Source organism: Aplysia californica, unplaced genomic scaffold, assembly GCF_000002075.1.
Source record: "Aplysia californica isolate F4 #8 unplaced genomic scaffold, AplCal3.0 scaffold00084, whole genome shotgun sequence".
NCBI classification, from domain to species: domain Eukaryota; kingdom Metazoa; phylum Mollusca; class Gastropoda; order Aplysiida; family Aplysiidae; genus Aplysia; species Aplysia californica.
Window position 1 is genome coordinate 920,638 of NW_004797354.1, and position 7,189 is coordinate 927,826.

The 7,189-nt window shown below is 40.9% G+C and overlaps 1 protein-coding gene across 1 annotated transcript in view; it reads right to left on the reverse strand.

Annotated features, from left to right (window-relative positions):
* The window catches only part of LOC101851027 (CD82 antigen), a 14,714-nt gene that overhangs the window by 5,915 nt on the left and 1,610 nt on the right, over positions 1 to 7,189 (reverse strand). The gene's annotated exons all lie outside the window — the stretch shown is intronic.

The following is a 7,189-nucleotide window of genomic DNA, read 5'->3' on the forward strand; positions in this document are numbered from 1 at the left end:
ATTAAATGTGTCTTTAAAGATTTTTAAAATTTAGACTCAGATGTTGTATGTCTCAAGGATTGGGGAAGAGAGTTCCAAACTGATGGAGCAAAGTGGGCAAACAATCTTTCAGCTAATTTTGTGCCATCTTTTCTAGGAACTCTTAAAAGATACTGATCACCTGATCTTAGTGATCTAGATGGGACATAAATCTGGATGAGATCACTAAGATATGAGGGAGCTTTGTTATTGACACATTTATGACATAATATTGCAATTTTATATGACATTCTAGCTGACACAGGCAGCCAATGCAACGTTCTTAACACGGGAGTAATGAGATCCGTCTTCTTTTTCTTTAGTACAAGCCAAGCAGCATGATTTTGAAAACGTTGTAACTTGTGAAGAGTTGTTTTTGGTAAATTAGCTAGTAAAGCATTGCAATAATCGATGCGTGAAAACAAGAAAGATGACACGAGCGTTTTCAGCGAGTGTTCATTAAAAAACATAGACATATGACCAATTCTACGCTATTCACAAAATAAAATGGTAAATAAATAATTGATATTATGTTCCATTGACAATTTTGAATCAAAATACACTCCCAGATTTCTTGCTTTATCAGTAAAATAGAGTTTTTCATTTTCAGTACAAATATGATCAATATCTACGGGGATATGGTTGATGAATCTGTTCACTACGCAAAACGTCCGTTGTATAAGGGCGAATGTTTTTCCAACGTTAGCTGTACCGACGCCTGTTGTGTAGCAGTTATACACTTCACCATCACACACAGGAGACTCGTGTTCGATTTCCAAGGAAAGAGAACTTTACTCGAATATTTCTGTCTTCCTGCTGGGATGTTGTCTCCCTCTCAGCTCTGGTTGCGCCTGACAGACAGGGTCCGAGCCACCTCTTTAATATTCTAATTTGTATCGGCGAGGACGTAAAAAGGTATCTGCGATTTTAAATAATTTTTTTTAATGTAAAATTTGCATGGTCTTTGGACAAATTATTAATGGAGGAAAGGGGGTTAGGGGGTGGGGGGGGGGCACCACGGTGTAGCTTCCATTACGCAGTAAATTCCTCCCCTCCTCCACAAGGTGCCTTGACAAAAAGGGACAAAGGGAAGAGAACAAGGAGATAGCTAGAGGGAGAGACCGACACAGATAGAAGAAAAGAATGATGTGCGAAAGATGTAGGGAAATAGAGAAAGACTAGCTGGGCCCCGTTTCGATTAAAGGAATGACCGGTGCATAAACATCAACTGAAAGTCATTTGCCTATTATATTTACACTCTACTGGAATGGAGCATTAAATCTTGAGAGATGCAAAAAATTGGAAGGTCTAGATCTAGACTCTAGATCTATACTTTCAACCAAAAAAAAGCGCCTAGCGAAATATCCCTTCCAAACCCGATTTTCTAAAATTACAGAGACAGAAGCGCCGGCCTACAAAACCGATCGGTGAAATAAATAAATTTAGCTTTTTGCAGCTAAACTGTTTCAAAACTGAAAAAACGAAGGGCGTCATGATCTGGAGAATATTTTAAAGAATCTTTTGGCGACAACCGCATGTCGATCGATGCAGCCATTAAAAAGCCTTTTGAATAGCAAAATTCGGCCACCAAAAATAGATAATAGAAGGAGGGAACACACACACACACGCACACACACACACACACACACACACACACACACACACACACACACACACACACACACACACACACATACAGAGAGAGAGAGAGCGATAGAGAGAGAGCGATAGAGAGAGAGAGCGATAGAGAGAGAGAGCGAGAGAGAGAGAGAGAGAGAGAGAGAGAGAGAGAGAGAGAGAGAGAGAGAGGGGTGGGGGGAAGGGGGAATGGGTGATTTCAAAATAGTATGTCGTAGGGTTCGTGGATGTGGAAATGCTACACTGTCAGGAGTTTCTGGAGATTTTTTTATGTCTCTAAAAACAGTTCATTTGACTTCAGAGGAAGGTCTTATAAAATGCCTCCCTCCACCCCCATCCCTCCTTCATTTCCATCCAATCATTTAGAGTTTCAGTACGTTTAGCGAGCCGGCTTCTGTGATGTAATGATTACGCACTGTGCCGTTACACCAAAGATAGTACATAACAAGATGGGCCACTCAGCCAAAAAAGTGTCCACCGGAAGTTCGCTCTTTGCTTCAGATGGCGCTGCAGTCTGTTTTGAAGCTCTCTTTCGTTTTTCCTGAAGAAGAATAGGAATAGCACCTCCTTGCGTGCGCAGATCGACTGCTGCTCATCAGCAGTTCGGGTTCGTTCAGTGCGGAGTTTTAGGTTTTATTTATTTTAATGACCTCTCGCCTTTCATGCTGAAGTCAAATTAAACGAAGAAAACAATCACCCTTTCCTCCGGAAGAGGTTTTTTCTCAGCGTAACCATTTTTGAAAAAGCGTTCTCCCGAAATTTTTCAAAAACTTGCTAGTTTCACTTTGATTTTTAAACTCAAGTAGGGTAACTCTGTTCGCAAAGGGTGCGCATTGGCGAAAAGGGTGCCACCGAATTTTGAGGACACTTTTTTAATTGGCTCAAAGAGAGAAGTGGCCCCTCTTGTTATGTAGACTCTTTGGTTGCACACAGGTGACCCGATTCGATTCCCGAACGAGAAAACTTATATAAGTGTCGTATCAGTGGAGGGTATGAGAGAGAAATGTTACTGGGTTTGGATTGGTGGAAAAAGGGGGGGGGGGGTCTGGTGAGATTTAGGTCCAGTAGACCACAGGCGTTCAAACACATGAAAAACATGGGACGTTATGTGCTCCGATAAAGTGTTCACTTGCCGATACACAGAATGTACCTTGGTGATTCTTGAAATCTACTGGGCGTTGTACAGTAAGTCCCGCCAGGCCGACCATGGCGATGTGGGTAGGTTAAGAGAAGCGCTTGTCCCGCCTCATTGCACACGATAACGACAGCACTTTGGGGGGGGGGGGGCATTTATACAAAAGATGGTGGCGTTACACAATTGTGGTCGAGTATTTGAACCAAGGCCGTCCGCTCTGTAATCCAGAATGATACCAAAAGCTGAGCTGGCGGAGTGGCCCTAAAATGACGTCATTCTTTCCTCACAAAACATTTCGTTGTACTTACGATAATGGGCAGGTTGATGAAAGCAATTGTCAGTTTCAAACAGGTGCGTGTCGACTCTGAGCAGGCCATGTTCCCACGGGGTCGAGGTCAGTCCAACAAAGGTCACAATCTGTCCTTCGAGGTCAAGGTGAGTTCCCTGAGAAATCATACAAATTGAGTTTCTTTAAAAAGGAGGTGATAAAGATTAGAATATACTTTGTTGCTGTAAAACTGTTGTTCACAACCGGCCAGCCCATTAGCAGACACAGAGGGCAAAGGTCAGATTCGGGGGAGAGAATCTAGAGCTTAATAAGGAGGCTCTTACTTCCCAGTACATCTTCACAAAAGAGTGTATTGTTCCATGAAATGGAAAGGTTATACTAATGCGTACTATTTTCAGAGCTAGAGAAGAGCACCCACCTGACACGCCTGGCATTCTGTGGACACTCCCTGGTTAATTTGCCATACCGTCCTTTGATTTACACTGAGTTTTATTGGATTTGTTTTGTTTTGTTTTGTGTTTTTTTTTGTTTAAGTTTTTGTTTGATTTTGATATGTGCTGTTGCTGTCTTTCGATTTTGTTTTGGTACTTATTTTGTTCTTGCTTTTGGCTTTGTTCATTCTTTTTCTTTCTGTAGAGCTATAGTTGAAGATATTGGTGTTATACGCCCCCATCGGCACAATGTAGATCTTTCAAAAGGAGGGCTACTTTAACCCTGCATCTCAGGGCACCACGGGTTGAGAGGGATACAGTATCCTAGTTAACACCGGGAGATACTCAATGAGATTTAATAGCATTCCCATAAGGGGATCGAACTCACGTCTTTTTCGTCCTGCGGTGAAGCGCTCAACTGCTATACCATAGAAGACAGTATACCAACTGAGCCCTAGCCTTCTTTGAGATGAAAATTACTGCATTAATCGGCTGCTTGCACTGTATGCTTTCCGGAAAGCCGAGATAATTAATAATGGTTATTAGTGTCCAGGGGACTGCTGGGATAATAATAGTCGGTAGGCGCTAATAATATAAAAGGAACAGTATTTGTGAACCTTTTTATGGCCAGCGCCTACTTTTGCCACCTTTACGAGGATAGCATTTTTCCAACCGTCTACCACCAGATATTTCGACACGGGAAATTAAATAATGCCTGCCATTATCTGAGTAATCCCCACCGCCCACCAAAATTACAATTTCGCCCACCTGTGGTATATATCCCTCAGGTAAAACAAGCACTGCGGTCGACTATTCACCACCTTAGAATTGCAACCCTCTATCTGCTCAATGCCTAGTTTTGAGAAATTTGACGTCAATTTTTTTTTTTAGTTTCATAGTATGTCAAGCTTTTTAGAATGCAATTCTTTGAATATCTTGACAACGACTCCGAATAATCCAACTATTTTGATAGAGCATACAGAGAAGTTTTTCCCCATGGTCTTAGTAACTCAAAACGGCCAAAAATGTCGATAGACCTTTGTAAATACGAGGAAGCTTATTGTAAACGTTTGTAAATATTAATATCATTGCGAATATTTGCGCGTTATCGTATATGTTTCGCGAACCGAGCACATGGACACGATAACCCTCATTTTGGACAAGAAAAAAACAAGGCAGACGATCAGAAACAACAGAGGGGAAAAAAAGAAAGCGAAGGAAATAAAGCCCCTTGTCCTGTGACTGAGGAGTTTACCCTTGACTCCCCTTGTTGTCATACCTGTCTGTGGTGTCAGAGAGGATTGTATTAACTCCCGTTCTGAGGTTTTGATGTAAATCACTGTGACAGAAAATCCATGAGAGAAGAAAGACATAGAGAAAGAGAGAGAGAGAGAGAGAGAGAGAGAGAGAGAGAGAGAGAGAGAGAGAGAGAGAAAGAGAAAGAGAAAGAGAGAGAGAGAGAGAGGAGAGAGATGGAGAAAGGGAGAAAGAATACAGATTATAGAGGTAGAGGATAATTAGGAAACTATAGGACGGATTTGTTAAATTAAAGAGGGAATATAATAGAAAGAAGCTTCAAATAACACATGAACATTTTGATAACGATTTGAATTCGTGAATTTCCTACATTGTTGTGAATTTCTTGAGATAACATAGCGAAAAGCGTGAATTCATGTATCGCGCGAAAAACCCCGGCCTACAATCTTTTCTACTAATGGAGCGAAGGCCAAATTTTGCGAACAGTATATTCTCAGAAACTACCGGATCAAAAAATATGAAACTTTGTCAGTACCCATAAATTGAAACGTAGTGTTGCACTATTGTATTTTCATTTAGATAAACTGTGTAAGAAAAAAGCCTATGTTAAGTTAAATTCAGTCCTTTTGTAGCGATCGCCATCATTTGCTTCGACATTGTATATTCACTGCAGAGTGCCGACTGCGCCGAAGGATATTTCGAGTTCAGTTATTAGGTTTATGGGAATACCCGGTTTCGATCTCACGCCTTCGTCCGTCTTCTCTCAGCGGGTTTGGAGCGCTCATAGAAGAAGGAGGAGGAGGAGGTGTAGGTGTAGATGGAGAAGAAGAAGAAGAAGAAGAAGAAGAAGAAGAAGAAGAAGAAGAAGAAGAAGAAATGGTGAAAATGGTATGAGTTTAACTCCCCTATCAACACTATTAGGTTATTTAAGGGGCGGGACCTCCTAGTATTAATAATGATCTGTATGGTTGAACAGCACTTTTGAACACATTGTCCAGTATGCCCTTAGAGTTAGAGCCTAATTTAGACACGAGCTCTGCTGTCACTGTCAAATCTCAGCGGCGATAGTTGGTCGCTTTTAAGCACAAGGAGGCTATCCCGAAAAATGCTGTTTTGAGAAAATCGAAGGTAAAGTGCCCCATGTTCAGTTGTTTATTTTAAATCAAGGAGAGTTTTCTCTATAACAAAACAAATTAATATACACACCAGTGAAACCAAACTTTCCCTATACATAGGGCAAAGTCCATTTTTTTGTGTAGGTCACGGTTTCTGGAAACCAACAACATCTCGGTTAGCCTGCCTATCCTTAAAAGTGACCTCTTTAGACGCGAGCTCTGCTGTCAGAATATCTCAACGGTGATAATTATTGTAAGATAATGGCTATAGCAGAGTTCTTAGTGACGCCACAGTCTGTGCTTGACATCCCATGAGGAAGACGTGGATTCGATTGCCGTGAGGAGAGAATTTTTTTTGTATACCTCCGTCCGTGGGCCCCGGTAGGCAGGGTCAAAATAACCTGCTTCCTAATAAACGATTTACAATATGCGAGGCAGCGTGGTGGAATCAGGCTCTCGTCAAAATAATTAAAGTGAAAAAACTAGCATTATTCCGCTGATTTGTGAATTGTTATCAAATTTTTGTTTTTTTGACTCAACACCATTCATGCCCATTCAAGAACTCATTTCTGTGTGGACATTTCTTTAAAACGTTGATTAAAGGCACAAAAAATGTACATTTTCAGTTACCATGAACTTTTAAGCTAAGGAAATAACTAATCTTTGGTGTCCATTTTCTCACTCATTTTACCTCTGAAAATAGGTGACCCCAACCTTCTTCATTTGCAAAATATCTCAACTTGTATTCAAGATAAATGGCAATTTTTTTCATCCAAATATAGACAAGTGAACAAACTTTAAGATGATACTAATAACTTTACATGCCCAAAAATTGACGAGAGCCTGATTCCACCACGCTGCCTCACATATTTCTTTAGGTTTGTAAAGTGTCTACACCAGCACAATGTAATCAGTGGCATAGAGAGTTGAGCAGCTATACGACAGGGACAAGTTCAGTACCGTCGGAAATGGTGACAGCTCCAGAGGGGAATCACAATACCATCGACAACTTCAAAAGAAATAAAAACAACCCAACTTTTTAGTGTCTCGTGCCTTGATTTGATGTCGACATTTATTTATAAGTTGCGTAAAAATGGACCGACATGGCACAAATTGTTGTGCTTCAAGAGAAAAAACCCCAAAAAGATGGAATTGTTTGGTCTGTGGTGGTGATGATGATGTAGTAGTAGTATGGGGTTTTACGCGCTCGCAACTGTGATGATGATGATGATGATGATGATGATGATGATGATGATGATGATGATGATGATGATGATGATGATGATGATGATGATGATGATGATGA